The 22191-nt window shown below is 41.3% G+C and overlaps 1 protein-coding gene across 4 annotated transcripts in view; it reads right to left on the bottom strand.

Annotated features, from left to right (window-relative positions):
- Window positions 1-22191, bottom strand: part of DYM (dymeclin) — a 254432-nt gene that overhangs the window by 53027 nt on the left and 179214 nt on the right. The window lies entirely within an intron of this gene.

The following is a 22191-nucleotide window of genomic DNA, read 5'->3' as shown; positions in this document are numbered from 1 at the left end:
CTCACCAGTGCCGAGTACAGGGGCACGATCCCTGCCCTAGTCCTGCTGGCCACACTAGTGCTGATACAAGCCAGGATGCTGGTGGCCTTCTTGGCCACCTGGGCACACTGATGGCTCATATTCAGCCGCCCATCAACCAACACCCCCAGGTCCTTTTCCACCAGGCACTTTCCAGCCACTCTTCCCCCAGCCTGTAGTGGTGCGTGGGGTTGTTGTGCCCCAAGTGCAGGACCCGGCACTTGTTCTTGTTGAACCTCATACAGTGGCCTCGGCCCATTGATCCAGCCTGTCCAGATCCCTCTGCAGAGCCTCCTGCCCTCCAGGAGACCAACACTCCCGCCTGACTTGTGTCTGTGAACTTACTGAGGGTGCACTCCATATTAGTCTGTGTCTCTTTTGATAAAAGAAAAAGGAACAAACAAGTGATAATGCCAGAGAAAAGAGGATGAAAACAAGCTCAGAGGATGCAGAGGAAAACACGCCGAGCTCAGGCATGAGGACATTATCTGCAGAAAAAGAATTTGAGTTTGATAAACGCTAACAAGGAACACACAAATGTGCAAAGCCAAAGCAAACTATGGGCAGAGCTGGATGTTCTCGTATCTGACCATCCTGGAATACTGTTGCTTTCCTTACTGCAATATCATTAATAACTATAGCACATCATCCTCCTGGGCAAAGACTTCCAAAGAATTCAATACTTACATACTGCTGGAAAGACACTGATGCATAAAACCAGTTGAAAAGTATATGGCTTATAAAATATCAAAGAAGTCACGCAGCCTAAACACCAAACCCCTGGAATGCGCTCACTGGGATATTTACCCATCAAATGATAAAGCAGTTGAATCACTGCCAGTGGAGGATGCAGGATCTCAAGTGTCCCCAAAAACCTGCTTAATTTATGGTACCCGTCTTCTAGTTCTTACATCGGAACATTCTGAGCGCTAATCCTTCTAATCTAATTTGCCATTAAATTAATTGTAATTTTTATAATAATAGAGAACTGGTTAAAAAAGTTCTACTAGGAATGAATGCAAGTCTCCAGACTCTAAATCTTAATAATTATTAGGAGAAAAAGGGAGGCATGTCCATATGCCATTCAGGTTAACTTTGCTTAACCATCCCCACATGACTTAAACTGTCTAATAAAAACTGAGACCAAATTATTCTGCTTTCTGTTTTCTTTCCTCCTATGCTAGTTTATATGGAAAATAGTAGTCCTTTGACAATCAGAATTTCAGTCACGTGACGTTATGAAGAGACTGTTAAATGCAAGGGTAGACACGAGGCTGTCTTTCACGATGAAATAAGCTTTGTATAAAGTTTCAGGGAAAATAACACTTTTAAAGATTTCTGGTAGTCTCGCTAAGGCCATTTTATCTGTGATTGCAGCCTGCGATCTCAGCAGCCCCACGTTTATTTCATCCAGCCTTCAGCTGCCACATGAGATGTGTCCTCACCTCAGAGCTGATTCGACTGCTCCTGTCCCTGCTTTGGCTCCCAGACACACAGAAAGAAGCCCCTTGCTTGACCCCAGGTCATCTTAGAAACAGAATCATATTTGGTTGGGAAGGACCTTTAAGATCATCGAGTCCAACCATTAACCCAGCACTGCCAAGGCCACCACTAACCCATGTCCCTCAGTACCACATCTACACAGCTCCTAAATCCCTCCAGGGATGGGGACTCCACCACTGCCCTGGGCAGCCTGTGCCAGTGCTTGACAACCCTTTCCGTGAAGAAATTGTTCCCGATCTCCAATCTAAACCTCCCCTGGCACAACTTGAGGCCCTTTCCTCTCATCCTATTGCTTGTTCCTCTCATCCTATTGCAGAGAAGAGACTGACCCCCACCTCACTACACCCTCCTTTCAGGTAGTTGTAGAGAGCAAGAAGGTCTCCCCTCAGCCTCCTTTTCTCAACACTAAACACCCCCAGCTCCCTCAGCTGCTCCTCATCACACTTGTGCTCCAGACCCTTCACCACCTTCGTTGCCCTTCTCTGGACTCGCTCCAGCACCTCAAGGTCTTTCTTGCAGTGAGGGGCCCAAAACTGGACACAGGATTCGAGGTGCGGCCTCACCAGTGCCGAGTACAGGGGGACGATCCCTGCCCTAGTCCTGCTGGCCACACTAGTGCTGACACAAGCCAGGATGCTGGTGGCCTTCTTGGCCACCTGGGCACACTGATGGCTCATATTCAGCTGCCCATCGACAAACACCCCCAGGTCCTTTTCCACCAGGCACTTTCCAGCCACTCTTCCCCAGCCTGTAGCGGTGCGGGGGGTTGTTGTGCCCCAAGTGCAGGACCCGACACTTGCCCTTGTTGAACCTCATACAGTAGCCTCAGCCCATCGATCCAGCCTGTCCAGATCCCTCTGCAGAGCCTTCCTGCCCTCCAGCAGATCAACACTCCCGCCCAACTTGGTGTTGTCTGAGGACTTACTGAGGGTGCACTCGATCCCCTCATCCAGATCACTGATAAAGATATTAAAGAGAACTTGTCCCCACACTGAGCCCTGGGGAACACCACTGGTGACCAGCTGCCAACTGGATTTAACTCCATTCACCAGTTTGCTCTCTTTACTTCTCTTTGCAAGTACACCCCTCCTCTCCCAGACAGGTAGTGCGGAGGAAGAGTCAGAGGAAGGTGCAGCAAGCAGTGGGTACAACACTCAGCTTACTAGACAGGGCTGCATCATGTTTGTGTTGCTGCATCCATGCAGTGGGGACCAGCCTTCCTCACATCTGAGGCTGAAGGTTACCATAGGGATGAGGGAATAGATAGAGGGAAGGGGAGGGTGAAGGTTGTACAGACAACCTTAATTATGGCTTTTCTTCATTCTGAGCTTTTGTTTATGATGCCTCACTGTAAATTCTTCACATGTAATATTTGTCAGTGAGATTCTCCCCAAAAAATATAATTTGGAAACATAAAAACTTGTAAACAACTACTTCCTTCATGACGCAGATATGACTTTAAAGGTAATTTTGTCAACAATAGAAAACAAAAGGATACACATACCATATGCTTAACTCTTATCAAAAAGACTAAGAATGCCAAATTAACCCCAAACACACCATTCTTTTTACCAGGGAGAAACAAGGAGGAAAAATTCACTAAACCATTCCAGATCCATCAGCTGCAGCCGCAAAAAGTCTAGATGAACCAACAGCGTCCATTCATTTTCCATTACGTTTTTTTCAGCTAGCTTTATACATGCTAAGGAATATTTCATATGATTATGGTTTTGGACATTGAGTATTTAGCTCTTCCATGCCTGCTTGTAACTATTATGAACTCCAGGGTGATGTACTCTTTTATATGGAATAGACAAGTTGGCACTCCAGGGAATTTCACCTTGATAACATAATTTAACAGGATCCACAATTATAATGATGTAAACTTCCCTTTCCTCTTTACAGGGGAATTTCTACAGTTAAATAGTTTCAAATAATTTATTTTTAGTTACTCTAAGAGGAGCATATGTATCTTGTTTGTATTAGCTTTGGGGAGCTTCCAAGAGAGCTGTCTGAACTTCCTGCGTTTTCAGCAGAAAATAAAACCTTCAACAAAATAAACTCGCTCTGCCAAAGGAGTGGAAGAGCGCAGGGGCAAGAAGGAAGCGCGCAAGAAAGCTGCTCTTACATTTAATGTGCAAATGAACTTCAAAGCCAAGCCTCTGGTGACATAAATCTTATCTTCATCTACTTTACTGGCATATACTCTTTGGCTGTTCTATGTCAAACCCAGATAACTTTTGGCCATGATGTTGAATTGTGGGAAAGTAGGTATTAAGTGAAAAATTGCAGGGCTTAACGGTGAATATAACCTCAAAAACTAACCCTGGCATCTCTGATCACGGCTTAGAAATGAAAGTAGAGCTGTTACACCAGAACAAAGTTTGTTGCCAGACACTTTATTAAATAATCCCACCATCCTGACACTATCGTTGGCTTCCCAAATAACCTGAAAGAGCAGATTTTCAGCAACGTCTCACCGTTTTGTCAAGCCAGCCCATGCGATAACGCAACGTTTCCCAAAAGAAACACAATGCTTTCAGCCCGTATCACGACGCAAACCTCCAGGACAGCCTGTGACAAGGTGACACCAGAGGAAATGCCGTGGTGGTGTGTCCTGTCCCAGAGAAAACAACCTGGGAGCAGTCTGCTCCGAGAGAAAACACACCAAATGAGACCTGCAAGGTATCAAACCCAATTGCTTCAATACTCCAAAAACCTGTTTGACACAGGGCTTGACTCCACTAGCCACTGACCAAGAAAATAGAAAGTTGTCTCTGAGGACACGTATATATCCAAGTGAAGGTGCAGACACTTGATTGGTACTTGAAGGAAGGTTGTAGTGAAGTGGGAGTCAGCCTCTTCTCCCAGGCAACTAGCGATAGGACAAGAGGGCACAGCCTCAAGCTTCGCCAGGGGAGGTTCAGGTTGGACATCAGGAAGAATTTCTTTACAGAAAGGGTTATTAGACATTGGAATGGGCTGCCCAGGGAGGTGGTGGAGTCACCATCTCTGGATGTGTTTAAGAAAAGCCTGGACATGGCACTTAGTGCCATGGTCTAGTTGACAGGGTGGTGTCAGGGCAATGGTTGGACTCGATGATCCCGGAGGGCTCTTCCAAGCTGGTTGATTCTGTGATACTTCTCATGCGACTTCACCATACCGTGTTTATTATTCGGCCAACCTATAGGTAATCCACAACTCATCTCCTGGTCACACCTTCGTCTTCATCTCTTCTTCCATCCATGCTCTTGCTATCTTTGAAATTCCAATCCTAAACAACTTCACGTTGAAATATTTTAACTTATGCCTATCCCCCTATAAAGTCAGGCTCCCAAATCAATCAAAAATTTCTAGACATTGGCCTAAATTCTCTCAGTACTTTACTGATTCTTGTTCTGATGCTACGACTACTAAGCTATTCTACAAGCAGGGCTCCTCTGCTTTAAAAGGAAAGAACGAGCAGACATCTGGACCTAAGGATGGAGAGGCACCTAAGTGGAGGAGAGATGCAGAGTTTGGCATTTTTGTGAGACCGGGATTCAGTATCACGACTGCAGCAGGTGTTCAGTTCCAGAGAACAGGACTTTAGATAGTCCTTCTCTTTGGCATTTAATCCCAGCATCCCGGCTTTTCCAAACTCCATTCTTGGGAACCTCCCATCTAATTCCAATGCTGAATTCCACCCTGGAAAGCAACAGGTTGACAAGTGTCCTCCTCTAGTAATTTCCTGAGATGGCAAAATGACAAATCAAATAAAAGAAAATGATTTTCACCCCAACTAGCTTCAAAAAAGTACATGACCATGGAAGGTTATCTACTCAAGATCAAGCTTCAGAGGTTGGTCTAAGCCCACCAAGAAGCACCAGCATAAGGGGATCCACCACAGTGCCCAAAATAGCTGACGGTCACCAGCTAGGGGCTCCAAAACTGTCCTTGCAAAGAACACAATAGCTCCAAACCACATGCAACTGTGACAACAAAATGCAACTAGTATTTAGTAGAACTTAACCCCATCATGAAGGTGGTGAGGCACTGGAACAGGTTGCCCACAGAAGCTGTGGCTGCCCCCTCCCTGGCAGTGTTCAAGGCCACGTTGGATGGGGCTTGGAGCAACCTGGTCTAGTGGAAGGTGTCCCTGCCCGTGGCAGGGGGGTTGGAACTAGATGATCTTTAAGGTCCTTCCAACCGAAACCATTCTATGATTCTATCATTTTTGAAGTTCCCACAAAACCTGGGAAGCAACTGCTGGTAGGAAAATGACAAAGAAAATTAAAATTAAAATTATGAGTTTGTATTTTTGTCAAATCATACCTGAAATAGTACGGAAGTTTTCTTGCTGTTGAAAGGAAATTGAGAATTTTCCATTTCTCCTCAAAACTAAGCAGTATTCCCTAGAGGTATGGGAAGATTTTGTTTGGTTTTTCTGGTAGAACAGGAAAGGACAAGTTCCATATGCAACCCCAGCTCCACGATAGAAAGGTAAATAGATCATGTGATACAGCCTTTAACTAACAGAACCTGTCTACCTTGAGCAGAGTTTCAAGAACTTTAAAGACGTTACTCAAGTGAAAAAGTTTCTGATTCCAGCACTACACATGCAGCTTAGCTGTAAAATGTCACCAGCAAAACTGTTTGGAGGTGTTATGCAGTAATTACCGCTACGTGAACTCAAACTTTGACATTTCTTATTTTTTTTTTAATTGCATGGCAGGTCTTATATAACCCTCACATAAAGTTTCGCATTTTTTGCATTTAATATTTAAGTGCTACTTAATGAAATCACTAGACCTAAAAATGTATTCCTTAAAGATGACTTCTCATGAATGTCTTTGAAGCAATTGATCCTTCAAAAAGGAACAAGCTTAACACTTTTTGCAGGAGGGTACAGTTGCTAACATACGCACTGATGTTTGTGGTTCAGTATGTACTTAAGTCCAGATTTAAGAATTCTTATTGTATCTTTAATGCTTGTTTGTAATATCCTCTTTATCCTATGTGATGTTTTACTGAAGTATAGAAGCTCTTACTTCTATCATGAAGAAAAATAAGATGGAAAAACATTACATCTTGCAAACAGACAGATAAAAGACAAATTAGCAATTTAAACTGAACAGTTTTCTTCACACTTTCCCTTCATGCCTCCCAAACTTTCCTCCATACAGTACACCACAGTTATATGAATGTAATTTATCCACCAGTTCCTTATAGCCCCAGCATCATCTCTGACTATATTATCGACTATTTTCTTCACTCTTGGTATCATGCTTGGCAGTAACAACTATGACAGTCATTGCAAAATATATATACATCTAAGAGCATATTTCCAATGAACCGACTGCTGTCACTGAAGAAAATCACAGAATCACAGAATTGTTTTGGTTGGAAAGGACCTTTAAGATCATCAAGTCCAACCATTAACCCAGCACTACCAAGACCACCACTAAACCATGGCCCTAAGCACCACATCTACATGGCTTGTAAATCCCTCCAGGGATGGGGACTCCACCACTGCCCTGGGCAGCCTGTCCCAGTGTTTGACAACCCTTTCCATGAAGAAATTGTTCCTGATCTCCAATCTAAACCTCCCCTGGTGCAACTTGAGGCCGTTTCCTTTTGTCCTATCACTTGTTACCTGGGAGAAGAGACCGACCCCCACCTCGCTACACCCTCCTTTCAGTTAGCTATAGAGAGCAATAAGGTCTCCCCTCAGCCTCCTGTTCTCCAGGCTAAACACCTGTTCTCCAGTTCCCTCAGCCGCTCCTCATCACACTTGTGCTCCAGACCCTTCACCACCTTCGTTGCCCTTCTCTGGACTTGTTCCAGCACCTCAAGGTCTTTCTTGTAGTGAGGGGCCCAGAACCGAACATCGTATCCAAGGTTCGGCCTCACTCAGTGCTACAGATTTTGCACACCTATCTTCAGTGTCTAAGTAATTTTAATTGACAAAGTATCAAAACTAACCGAATAAATACCAATCTCTCACTAAAGCTATCAACTGCACAGAAGCTGAATGCAGAAGTTCTCCACTGGTTCCTCACTGATCAGATCCTGTGGTTCAGCATCTTTGCCATGACGTTTCAAAACCGTCATTGCTTTGGAACTATGACAGTCGTCTTCCACTGAAAGTACCACTCTGAATCATTTTGACCCTACTTAAGAGAAGAAACATCAGAAGCGAGACTGTGGAATCCAGGTCCTCAATAATAAACATGGACTGCACCAGGTTTCCATAATTTCCATACCATCCAAGCAGAAGTTCTTCTGGTCTTGATGATGCATAGGGTGTCAGTGGGAAAAGTGAGTGCTACTCTCCACACACCCAGCAGCCAAAAGACTCTCTATTCTTGCTCTTAGGGTGAAAATTGCTACTGAAATTTCCGTGAGAGGCATAAGAAAGTCAGAAGGAGTTCGCAGAGCAGCCTTCTCCATCATTACCATTCGGGGAATGTCAAGGAGGCAAGCGAAGTGGTGTTACTGCTGAGGCCACCAGCATTTGCTCAAATAAGAAAAATCACTGCAAAGGCAAACTGAGTTGAGTAAGACACTATTAGAAAATCACCACAAAATAGAAAAAAAACCTTTAGACTGCCTCCTGACAATATTAGCCATCTTTAAAAATAATAATTAAAAACCAGGTTGATTTAACCCATTGCTGTTCATACAGAAGGTGACAGTGTGTACACAGAAAACTTTTAATGAGCATTCTTCCATGTTGCAGCTCCTCAAACACTAGCAGGGCATGATAAAAAATGTCAGGTCCCAGATAATAAACGCTTGATAAGGGATTACGGGACAAGATTCCCAAACTGTTGTGAGCAGGAATATGCTGCTTTACAGCCACCGTTTTACCCCAGAGCTGAAGATAAATCATAGAGAGTATTTTTATTTCTTCTGATATATTAAGATGTAGCAGCAAGGTTAGAAAAGTAATTCAGAAATACAACTCTTGAATGAGACCGCTTGTCACACATACTATACTGATTCTTTCAGTGATGTTGCCCTGAAAAAACCTCCCTAACCAAACTTCCAGAACCAGCTGAATAAAATGCAAATAGAAAGGAGATGAGAAACAGCCTTTTGAGAGCTGATAGCAGGCAAACCAAATAAATGGAGTAACTTTGAGATTAAATGTTGTTTTTACTACATTCCATCTTATTTTTCAAGTGCATTCCCCTGGACACTGCATCGATCCTGATAAACACAGAAGCTGATGACCACTGCTCCGCTTCCTGCCAAATGGTCTGGAAGCACAGAGCAGCCGTAGCCTGAACGCCGAAAAATGAACCTTTAACTGAGATGTGGAAAACCCCAAACTCACCAAAAATTATTCTGGAAGTCTATGTACACAGGTACCTGTTCCAAAATGAACTGTAAGCAACAGATGACATTTTCTCAAATGTTGAAGCAAAACGTTCTTGATAGAAATATGTAAAAACTGCATGACCCAACTAAATAAAATTTTCTGAAATATTTATGAAGTCTCATCTATTTTGGGACAAAACTTAATTTTGTGGAGTCTGGTTCATAAAGCGCAGCAGCGACAGACATGGACAAGATGAGAGACCACTGTGTTTGAAAGACAGAGAAGCACTTGGGTATGTCGTACATCCACCCTGGAGTCAATCAACTGTTCCTCGCCAAAATCCTCTAAGTAATTATGATTGCTTACCTAGAAATTAAGCTAACTTTTCTAACGAATTCTAATTAACAGAGTCCACCACTAATTTATTGTAAAAAAATAATTTCATATTTCAGAAAAATTCCATGAAGCTTTTTCCCATGGGAATGTGACACAACTTCCTATCGTCTCGATTTATCAAAATCTAAAAGTTTAGTGTGGGAACGGGAAAACTTGTCATTATTTGTTCAGATAATTTTTTTTCCTCTGCATTGAGTAAGCATCTGATTTCTTTGCAGCTGCCATGGATAAGTTGCTGGTGAGTAGCTTAAAGACCTGCCTTCAGGAACTGCAACATCCATTCTCTTTTCAGTTTATCTTGAGGGAAGAGACAGACTTAAGATCTTGATTCCTATTGCAATGAAAAAATTAAATCCAACCTGTAATGTTACAATCCGTCTTCTTTTCTCTTGAAGAGGATGGTTGGGTTTTGTTGCTAGTAAACAGTTTCTTTAAGGTCAAGGGTATGGGTTAGCACACACACAAAGGCTGGAGTGGAACAGTCCATGTACATGCTGTACCAGCTTGATATCAAGAAAAATGCAGCAGAACACAGCGTCTTTGAAAAAGATGTCATATATTTCAGTAGCAGTCCACAGTTCACTCAGTTTGGGCTCAAGCCTAAATATGTACAAGAGGAGTTCTGGAAAACCTCCACCACATTCCAGTACCATATCTGAAGGGCAATAAAAAAAACCCAACTTACTCGTCTCAACTTTGTTTCAGAGCAGCGTAGGCAATCACACACATCTCCCAGAACCATTGGGGATAAGAATATAGGAGGATTAAATAACGGTAATATGTTAGTATCTTTTCTTGTTATGAATGTTTTAAAATATACTTCCCTGAAATGGCTTTGACATTTGGTATGTCACTGGCACAAAACGGAAGTAGGGTATGACTATTAGCTGTTTGTTTGTTTGTTTGTCTAATTTCTTTCCCCCTTGAAAATCATTAGAAAATTTTACGTTGGTATAAATCAAGAAAAAAAAAGAGTATTTATTTATGTGTTAACCCAAAACCTCTCCTGAAGTTGCTTTAAAATTAAAGCTCCAGGGTTAAACCCTCCCAAGCCACACACCAGACTGAAAGCATAGGTTTCTCCTTATCCCAATGTATATGTGTTAACATACAAATTCATTACAAGTTCACGTAGCTATCCTCACACCGAGTCCTTTAACCATCATGTTTGTATCTAACTCATGGAATTGACACTTTTTGTCCAGTTTCTGGGTTATTGTTCCTGTACTTAACCAATCTGGTGGAAGAACTATTAACAGAAACTGATTTAGCGTACGAAATGTGCAATGTAGTCCTCTATCTCGCTTAGTTCCTAAATGACAAAGAAATAAAAAACTTTAGAGAAATCGCTGGTTACATGAAAGGAAAATAAAAGTTCATCTTTCCAACTATGCCTGTGCAAAACAGGGTGACTTTACAGAGTTCAATAAACACAAAAAACAGAGATTCTTCCAAACTTCTATTTCTTCTAAATACGCTCTTCACGTGTTTTGACACGTTTCCCACAAAGTTATTTCTCAGAGAACAAGAATCCACCACTGTCAAAACGGATAAACAAAATTAAAATTCTCTATTTTATATTTCTTTAACGCCGCTTTTCAGGCCAGGTGATGAGGAAATCAGTTTTCAGTAGGTGGCTTATTTTGCTCCATGTCATGCTGCTTATGAGCAGCAGGAGAAGAACCAGCCCTGGCAGGGTACTTTTGGTCTTGAATTTCTACCTACATCAATTCTTTTCCTTCTGCAATCCTTCTTCTTTGTCACGTCATACCAAGACTGTCTTTCAATCTTATTTGACTCATTCCCTCTCAAATATTCTCCTTTCCTTCATCCCATCATTCAGTCCCTTGGCCACCCACACTGCCAATTAACAGCAGTTGCATGAAAGCATAGGTAATATTAACAACAGCCATTAGTGCGAGAACTGCCCTCAGCGAGACAGTGTGATATGTTGTTCAGGGGGATAATACCTCTCCAAGGAGACAAATTCTACTTTGACGGGACCGTGCTTCTGTAACTTGGACACAACTGGAATAAATGTGACTCTGTACAGGTCAAAAATGGTCCCATTTTAACTTCTTCATAGAATCACAGAATTGTTTTGGTTGGAAATGACCTTTAAGATCATCAAGTCCAACCATTAACCCAGCACTGCCAAGCCCACCACTAACCCATGGCCCTCAGCACCACATCTACATGGCTTTTAAATCCCTCCAGGGATGGGGACTCCACCACTGCCCTGGGCAGCCTGTTCCAATGCTTGACAACCCTTTCAGTGAAGAAATTGTTCCTGATCTCCAATCTAAACCTCCCCTGGCACAACTTGAGGCCGTTTCCTCTCATCCTATCACTTGCTACTTGGGAAAAGAGACCGACCCCCACCTCGCTACACCCGCCTTTCAGGCAGTTGTAGAGAGCGAGAAGGTCTCCCCTCAGCCTCCTGTTCTCCAGACTAAACACCCCCACATCCCTCAGCCGCTCCTCATCACGCTTGTGCTCCAGATCCTTCACCAGCTTCGTTGCCCTTCTCTGGACTCGCTCCAGCACCTCAAGGTCTTTCTTGTAGTTTCAATTCACACACATTTGAGCAACAATTTGACAGATGAACAATTTCACGCATGATTTTATCCATGGTCCGAAGCACACTATCTTCCTCCTCTCAAGTTTTGGAAAATCACTAAGTCTTGATTTACCTTCATTTCTCTCATTTTCTCTGTCTGTCTTTCCAATTCTAAATCATAGATATCTGCAATGAAGAAAACTAAAGATCTCGGTTATGCTTTTTTTTTTAAATAACTCTTTACTACCCTTCGATATAAATGGATTCATTTTTTTTTTTTAACAACTAAAAAAGTTCCAAAACCTCACTGGTTAGTCCACAAGGTCTGTGTAACATAAGAAGAGAAGTTGGAAATAGTAGGTGAAACATCAAAAATTTCTCATGTTTCATGAATATATCATACAGAAAAAGCAGAGTAAAAAGATTCCCATTCCATTTAAGTATTTAGGACCAAACAGCCTAAAAGGGTCTGAACAGACTTCCTTCTGCATCCATTTCCTTTACTTTATATGGCTACATATTTAAAAAAAGAATTACTGAGATGTTTATAACATATGGCAACATACTTCTGTTTTTTAAGCACTACATTTTTTCAATCAAAACCTTGCTTTAGGAACACTCAAAGTTTGTGTTACTACATTGTTGAAATATAGAGCAGATACAAAAATAAATCCTAGTCTTTGGAGAGCTACTGCACTGGGTTTTTCTGTTCGCCTAAGGAGGTTTGACAAAGCCCAACCATCCCGAGCAATCAGCCTCTCCTGAAAAGCTCTGAACAACCCACTTGTGTGAAGAAGGCGGCAGCAAAAGCGCCTAAAGACCAAATCAGCAAAGAAAGATGCTTCAGAAGATCAGTATTGTTACTTTTTTCATCCAAGCACTTCAAAATTTGTCATTAGTCTGAGCTGAGCAAATATCGGCTTAGAAGGCAGAGATAAACAGTAGTTACAGAGAGGCTGGTGAAGTCTTTCTCTTAATTTATCACATATTCTATCTACAGCTTATGTTGTATCACACCTCAGGCCCTTCTAAAATCCCGGTATTGCAGCAGGCTGCTCTCTCAAAGGCAATACAAGTACATGCACAGCAGAAAACTAGTGCATAAAATTCGACCGTTTAATTTGAGGAGGCATGAAGGGACCCTGAGATAGTGCTCATTCATTTCTAAAACAAGCTCTCACAACTTGGTGGACTTGGTAGCGTTCGTTAACTTGGCAGTGCTGCGTTAACGATTGGACTTGATAATCTTAAAAGTCCCTTCCAACCAAAACGATTCTATGATTCTATTCTAACTTCTTTAGCTTAATCATTTTCTCTTTTAAGGACACTTGTTTAAGTGGTCTGATCAAAAACACTTCTTTTGAGTACAAAAATGCAAACAAATGTCATATACCCTTTACTGCAAAACAATGACAATGCCCTAAAACCTATACAACTATTAAAGGAGGGAAATAAGTAAAAAAATATGATGTTCATGTTTGGCTTTCTTCAAATGTGTGTAATGACCAACATAACTGGCTTTTTAAAGAGACTTTAGTAGGTGTTTGTACTGCTAATGTCAGAAGTTCTTCCCACTTCTTTTGTTCTCATTTCTCATAAATCTCAATTTGTTCTCATGTCTCATAAATCTGAAGAATGAAAGGTTTTCAATCAGGTGCTCATAAGATGCTGCTGCAACACTAAATATTACTATTTTTTAAAAAAAAGATAGCAATTTTTATCCTTATTTTCCCAAATATTGAGAATTTCTAAGAGAAATAAGGCTTAATGAAATCTGTGTAATGCAAATACCAGACACCAATGAGACTTCTGTAGAACTCCTGAAAAAGAACATCTTTTTGAAGAACATCTTCTTGATGTTCTTCAATATATTTGTCCAAAAAACCTTCAACCACAAGCATATTATTAAAGACACAATAATGCAAAGACCAACTGCAAGTAACTATTAGTCCTTCATACTAATATATGGAAGTTTAAATAGACTGAACTTCACCAAGATCTTTATCACAGAATTTTAGGATAGTTTGTTCTTTCTGTTTAAGGATCATTTATGCAGTACTTTTTCAGAAAATTGTCCAATTCATTTCAAGGAAGGAACTGATAAAGAATTCAGACAGAACTGCAGAATTTGGCTATCACTCAATACAAAAGCTTGCTTTAGATTTGGGTTAGGTTGGTTATTTCAGTCTATTCTGAAATTGCTTTTTTTTTTTAACGATACAAAAATAGGAGGATTAGGTAGGAGTAATAGTCTTTAAAATATAATTCATCTGAAGGAGGGTATGACTAATATTTAGAAAATGTATTTATAGGCCTCTGGCTCAATACTGGAGTGGAGACAGGCATACCCAAGAATAACCTGATATTACAAATGTTGCTTCTGCTCATGAGCCACCAACTCAAAGTAATTAAAAAGAAGGTGATTTAGTGCAAAAAAAGGCGATTCTCCTATTAAATGCAACTTCAATTGCTAGAATCCACGTGCCATATAAAAACATTAAAATATGGTATTAGTTTACCATATACTACCTTTAGGAAACAACATTCTAAAAAAAAATTTCTTGTATAATCATATTTTAACTTTATTACAGTAGAGAATAAAAGGATCTAAAAATCCACACACACAAATGAAGTTTTTTAGACTATTAACAATGTATGGCTAATGCAATCAAAAAAATCTTACCGAGTTACTTAATGACATTAAAAAAATGGAAGAAAATATAGACAAAAAGAGTATTGAAGAGACCTAGGCAGTGGTAAAAAGTAGGTGGCTTCTGAGTTTTGAAGAAACACAATGACAAAATAAACTACCTTAGCTTTTTCCCCCCCCATTATTTGTCAAATATGGACATACCTCAATTAGGAGTCTTAATTTAATTCTGTAAAAATTCCCCATTCTGCCAACGGTGTATTCAACTCTACAGCTAAACAGCTCACACGCATTTGGTACATTCACAGCAGTTACCGCTAAGCAGTGTTTTTACAGACTCCCAGTTAAACGACGTTAATTGCATCACACTAACTCTATTATGGCCGACCAGTTTATTTGGAAGTGGGTTTAATTTCATTTCTGCATCATTACTCAAGTCATCAGATGATCGCAGGGAAGACTTCCTATTTCTTCACAACAGCACGCATTTATAAGAAAACACTTATGTCTGGTGGCAGAGTTCTGCATTAAACCAGTTCTTTAGATAATTAAGAAAAAATCCGACAGGGCTGCAGCATATCTAATGTAATATTAGATACATATGCACAGAACACGTTATAGGACCCCAAAATATCACAACATTTATTTACAGTTGAAATATCATTCATGTTGATAGTGAATGAAACACTTGTTTTCTACATGCTGGATAGGCTAAAATAATTAACTTATTTGCACAGTATCCTTCGTAAAAATATGTCTTCAGCACTAGATCCCATAACTTTAACTGAAATACCAAACTATTATATGAAAAAACTCTCACTAGGACCATGAAAGGGACAGAACAGAATTTCTATGACAACGTAATGGTAGACAAATATCACGGACAAAAAATTTTCGTCTACAGCTGTTAATATTACCTATTTCTAGAACATTAGTTTTACTTTACTTGTTTAGCAAGGCCACGACTAAACTACATATGCTGAAAATAAGGCTGACTTCAGTCTTTTGGATCTATGGTACTATCATCTTTCATCCACTGTAATGTAACTGAATACGGAAAATGTATAGATTTTAGATTTGTTTCATTATGTTTAAAAGACAGCTAATACTGCAGTTAGTAGACATTATTTTACCTACTCTTCAGCAATCCCAAATTTCTAAGATAAATATGAAGCCCTTACTTATAAAAGACAATTTCTTCCTAGGGAGTAAATAGGGGAACCTTTTAACATCTACCCACGCCCAGGAGGGAGATTAGGTTGGTTCTCTGTTGAAGAAATTAAAATGAAGGACTACTTATGAAGTACTTGCAGCTTAGAATATAATAAACCATAATAACAAGATACAAGCTATGAAAAAAATTCTTTCTGTTGCAACCACTTTTGTAATACTGCTTTTTAATAACCCTCATAATGGCTGAATTAGAAGGACCCCAACTGAAGTTATTCATCCCACATAAAACAAACATTGCTTTTTCTTCTTAGCTTTGTTTTACAAGCTACATTATTTCCAGATGACGCTTGAGGGGCCTAGGAGTTTCAAGAATTAGATGCTTAAATCGACAGCTGCTTTCTATTTACCATATAAATCAAGGATAAATCAAAGAAGAACCTAAATATTGGACTTCATTTAGCCCATTATGGAGCACAAACTGAGAAGGAAAAGAAAAAAGAAATACAGAAATCTCATCACCCAAATGCAAAGTTTAATTCTCCTTATTAAAATGAGAGGAGAACTCACTGACATTTGCAGAATTCCAAGGCTCCATGTAACACCAGCTCCGCACAGCAGGTAGAATTAACGGGACTGGGAAGGAGCCAGGAAAAGAGTCAGGGCTGATCAGGAACTCTCGCAGTACCACCAGGCTCTGCTACTGCAGACTTTATATACATACATACACAGCTCATGGCATTCATATTCTTTACGTTCTTCCCTTTGGATTGCCAGCATGCATTTATTCCTATACCTTAACCAACACTGAAACAGCAGATTTTGGATGGAGGTTAAAGGATGGCTCTTCATATATTCACAGGAGTCCATTTCACAGAATCACAGAACGGTCGGGGTTGGAAGAGACCTCTGCAGATCATCCAGTCCAACCCCCTGCCCAAGCAGGATCACCCACAGCACGTTGCACAGGGTCGTGTCCAGGTGAGTTTTGAATATCTCCAGAGAAGGAGACTCCCCACCCTCCCTGGGCAGCCTGTGCCAGGGCTCTGCCGCCCTCAAAGTAAAGAAGTTCCTCCTCATATTCAGATGGAACTTCCCATGTTTCAGTTTGTGCCTGTTGCCCCTCGTCCTGGTGCTGGGCACCACTGAGAAGAGTCTGGCCCCACCCTCCTGACACCCGCCCCTAAGGTATTTGTAAGCATTGATAAGATCCCCCCTCAGTCTTCTGTTCTCCAGGCTGAACAGCCCCAGCTCCCTCAGCCTCTCCTCCTAAGAGAGATGCTCCAGTCCTCTGACCATCTCTGCAATCCTCCACTGGACTCTCTTCCAGTAGTTCCTTGTCCTTCTTGAACTGGGGGGCCCTGAACTGGACATAGTTACTCCAGGTGTGGCCTCACCAGGGCTGTGCAGAGGAGGAGAACCTCCCTTGACCTGCTGGGCACACTCTTCCCCATGCACCCCAGGACACCATTGGCCTTCCTGGCCCCAAGGGCACATTGCTGGCTCATGGGGAACTTGTTGTCCACCAGAACTCCCAGGTCCTTCTCTGCAGAGCATATTTGTAAATATCAGAAGTCTAACACTACACTACATTGTTGTTAGCACTAATAAAATCCCTTTGCGATTGAAGTGCCGTTTAAGTGACAGTCCTATATATGAAATAATTGAAGGTATCAGCACTAAGTGGGATTATTTTTAGAATTTTTCCTAACACGTTTAAGCTTCATCTGGATAGAACAATGCATTTTTTTTTAGAGCCAAAATTCAGAAGGTAAAAAAAAAAGTTAACCTGAAGCAAATTTTAGAATTTTTCCTATGTGGCTAGTAATCATCTTACCTACACTATTTTCTGTTAATATTATTCCATTAAAGCAACTGAAGGCTGTCAGTAAAATCCCCGTGGATGGTAGAGAAGAACTCCCAGCAAACAGCAGCATGGGGTGCTGAGAACCCATGACCCCTACCCTGGGTGTTGAGTGATTTTCAAATCATGCTCCAGGGAGTTTTCATTTAACTACTAAGCCTTCACGCCCAACCACCAGTAAACAAGAGTCTGGGCTCCCACTGACATAAAATCCCTGTGTTGCATTAGATGATGTCGAAATAAATTTAGAAACCAAATCAAAAGCTACGTATCCAAATACAGACTCAAGTGATGCTGCATGCCAAACTATCTGAATCTAAAACTATTCCTACATTTGATTTTTATTTTCCTCTGTTTTTGCATTAAGCAAATTTTTTCTTCTTACATCAGCAAGAGAATTCTGAACCTCTAACACAAGCTGGCCAAAACTCAAAATTTGTTCTCTTCTCCATCCCCTCCCTTCCTACAAATACTTAAGGAGAATCTCTCGTTACCAGCTGCAGTATAACAAGTGTTGAAGTGCTCAAAAATCACAGACAACGCTATGAAATCCTTAAAAAGCAACCATTTGGTTAGATGGTAGCTCCAACAACAGGTCTGATGTGCTGCTTTCCGAGGGAAGTTAGCATGCCTCCAGTTATGCTATTAAGTATCTATGATTTAACAAATTACATTAGGCTGTAATAAAATTACAAAGCAAATCATTGATATGTTTACTTAAGCAATTTGTCTTGATTTGAACTGGAAGCAGCAAAATTCTCAATTATTTTATTACCAGTTTTCTTGTTTGTTAAAAATTTTGGAAGATGTGCTTTCATTGAATACAAGAAAGCAATAAAAAAACCTAAATGGACTTTTTCCCATTTCTTCAAGCCTGGAGATACTCGTGGACAAGGACAACTTGACCAAAGTGTGGCATTACAAAACAGGCCATTGCTACTATGAAAATAATGCTTAATAATAAAGCTTATTAAAAAAAACAGTAAACGAAGTACCATGAGAATTGGTCTAACCAAGGATCCTGTCTCTGAGGTGATGGTTTGATGACAGGGGGTTCTTCTCTCCTCCCCACTGGCTTCTGGTGAGGCCGCACCTCGAATCCTGGGTGCAGTTTTGGGTCCCTCACGATAAGAAAGACCTTGAGGTGCTGGAGCGAGTCCAGAGAAGGGCAAGGAAGGTGGTGAAGGGTCTGGAGCACAAGTGTGATGAGGAGCGGCTGAGGGACCTGTGGGTGTTTAGTGTGGAGAAAAGGAGGCTGAGGGGAGACCTTCTCGATCTCTACAACTACCTGAAAGGAGGGTGTAGCGAGGTGGGGGGTCGGTCTCTTCTCCCAGGTAACAAGTGATAGGACGAGAGGGAACGGCCTCAAGTTGCTCCAGGGGAGGTTTAGATTGGAGATCAGGAACAATTTCTTCATGGAAAGGGTTGTCAAGCATTGGAACAGGCTGCCCAGGGCAGTGGTGGAGTCCCCATCCCTGGAGGGATTTAAAAGCCGTGTAGATGTGGTGCTGAGGGACATGGGTTAGTGGTGGGCTTGGCAGTGCTGGGTTAAGGGTTGGACTCGATGATCTTAAAGGTCCTTTCCAATCAAAACCATTCTATGATTCTTCATCCTGCTCCTGAATCCCACCATATTGACTAAAGTTCATTAGGAAAGGACCAGGAAACTGGTCCAGCCTTAAAAAAACAAACAACTTGCTCTTATCTTTTTTAAAGCGCAAAAAACCTCAACAAGAACAATATAAAAGCCAACAGGGTCAGTTCCTTATTCTAGTTTGCAGCAGAATACCTGCAGCTTTGTTGGTACGCCAAAGACCTGATGGTAGTCTGCAGCAGATACTCACAAATAAAACTAAGTAACATAGTAAAGGAGGATCCCAGTATGTTCTTACCACTCATCTCATCTCATGTAATCTCTGCTTGCTCCCTTTGTGGGTATGTGTTACGGCACAGGCATACTGTGCCACTGCATCCCTCCATCATACCATGTTCACAATGGACAGGGCTCAAGTCAAGATCACTGATGATGATGCCTTTTTCCTTCCATATCCCTCCTGGCCCTCAGAAGGAACATACAGTATTTATTGTAATTTGTTTTTCTAAGTCTAGTACTCACAAAAGAGCAGAAAGGCATGTAAAGGAAGACAAGACCATAAGCAACACCTAGAATAATTTTATGTAAGATTTAACCCTTGTGACCCAGGTACCATGAAAATTCACTTTTGGTTAACACAACACCGTAAGAAAAATAATAATTTATAAACTAAATGAATTAAATAAATTAAAAAAGAATTAAAACAATGAGAAATACATTTTTAAACCACATTTGACTCATCTGAATGAAACTTATAAAGAGAACAGCCTACTAAGCAATCCTCCTCCTCTCTAGACATAAACCTGGGCAGAGCAGGCAATCTCGGTGCTACCCTTTTCTTTAGCTCTATGCAGGGATACAGTGGCAGAACGGACTTCAGGACTTCAGACACTTCAGTTATCTCAGTTCCTAGACTCTTTGCTCTTCTTACAGACAAGGGCTTTCTGAAGCAGAGTATGCTGAAGTAAATGAAATCTGACCTCAGCTTTTATTTAGTCAACTGCCTATGCCTCAGTCTGAGCTGAAACATGAGCAATTTGGAGAAAAAAAAAAGCCATGCATAAAAATCTAAATTCTTCTTTCAAAATACAGGTAATGAATGTCAAGTGATTTTATTCTCCCCTACAGCAGTCTTTCCAACTGCTCTCCTTCTCCCCTCCCTACAACACACCACCAACAAAAGGGTAGAAATTCAGTGGAGGATCTAAGTCTCTGGGCTATACTCCAGAGTGCTTCCCCAGCACCGCTCCATAAACTGCATTTCTCAGCTGTCTCCATCTGTAAGGGGATAACTATGTACAGTGAGCACCTCAGGGCTTTCCTTAACTGCAGCATAGTTCACATTCAGTAAGTAAATAAGAAGGTTCAAATCTATAAAATATTTTTCAAGCGCCAAATTCTTACACACCCCAAAATATATACACATATGTATGCATTTATTGTGTGTATCATGCTGTTTTCTTTCCTCTGAACAGAAGGGATGGCAATTTGTTTGTCTAGAGAAGAAAATGTAAAGGTCTCTCTTCATAAAATCAATATTCTTCTGACAACAGTCCACACACAACTGCAGTCCCTGCATTAGGGATATAAGTTAGTGTTAAACATTTCAGCCCTATTCTCTAGGCATCTGAAGATGCTTGACAGTTGTTTAACCACGACCCCACAATGTCTCAGAGGTTAGTTTCAAAATACACAGCTTTTAGCAGCAATTCCAGCTTATGGAGCCCCTGTGCCCATAAACCCTGTCCCAAGCACTCACTTCAACCCCTCTGAGCCGTGATAACTGCACATTATGCAGAACTATGGTATGACATAGTTTGACAGGATGAGGGTTAACAGTTTTAAACTGAAAGAGGGGAGATTTAGATGAGATCTTAGGAAGAAATTCTTTGCTGTGAGGGTGGTGAGACACTGGCCCAGGTTGCCCAGAGAAGCTGTGGCTGCCCCCTCCCTGGCAGTGTTCAAGGCCAGGTTGGATGGGGCTTGGAGCAACCTGGTCTAGTGGAAGGTGTCCCTGCCTGTGGCAGGGGGTTGGAACTAGATGATCTTTAAGGTCCCTTCCAACCCAAACCATTCTATGTTATGATATGATGTATCTCCAGTATGAAAAGCCCTTACCTCCACCAAAGCAGCCTCCCTTTGCCCTGAACGCCAACTGAAGCACCACAGCTCTCCAGGACAGCTCAATAAAGAGCCATGAGACCAAAGGACGGAATCTGAACATGTAGCAGTGTAATTGCTTAAGCTGGACCCTGGCATGACACTGGGGTGAATCACCTCTGAGAAACAGGGCCACCCAAGAGCCTTATCAATCACAACACTCAGAAATGCTCAATGCATCCTAAATACTGCAGTACTCACAACCATGGAAGCCCCTACACCATGAGCCCCTACTTGAGAAGCAAATCCATGGGGAAGAGCCACCAAATCCTCTCCAAGGTGTCTGAAATCTCGAGGACTTTCAGTTGTTCATGCCTACACAGCTGAAAGAGCTTTATCCAGTTTGTGTATCACCTCACCAGGCAAACAGAAGCAGGACCTCCTCCTCTTTAACCACAAACTAACTTGAGCAGGTTCTTGCCGAAATGTTCCAAGTTCCTAAAATTAAAGGTCAGATAGGAACTTCTGGGAGAGAAATTAGAAGCCCTAAAACCACAGGTGTTGTAAGGAGCTTCACATGAATGAGGGCATGGTAAGGCAGCAGGAATCCACACGAAAAACCTGCAAGTGATTTATTCACTCTATAAACCCACATGTGTCTGAATAACAAAGTGCCTCTAGTTTGTACGGTACGTGTCAGCAACAGTAACTCAAAGATGCAGGTTAAGAAACGTGATCAGTTAAATTAAATTTAAGTCATTATTACATGAAATTGTCTTTTTAGGTATTTTTACACCTAATGCTAGAGCAACATGATATGTAAAGTCTGAGGGAGACATGTCCTGGGACACGTATTAGCACTGAAAATAAAACAGTTGTTACATTTCCGTCCTCAAAAACCGAGAGCAACTGATAAATCAACTTTTTTTAAACAGTGTTGCAGGGAGAGTTCAAATCAGTACAAACCAAAGATACTTCAGTCGTACAAAGATATTATTCAAGTCGTTGGAAGATGTCTCCTTGTACTGAA

This window comes from Nyctibius grandis, chromosome Z, assembly GCF_013368605.1.
Source record: "Nyctibius grandis isolate bNycGra1 chromosome Z, bNycGra1.pri, whole genome shotgun sequence".
NCBI lineage: Eukaryota > Metazoa > Chordata > Aves > Nyctibiiformes > Nyctibiidae > Nyctibius > Nyctibius grandis.
The sequence above is the reverse complement of the archived record's forward strand: the minus strand, read 5'-3'. Positions and strand labels throughout refer to the sequence as shown.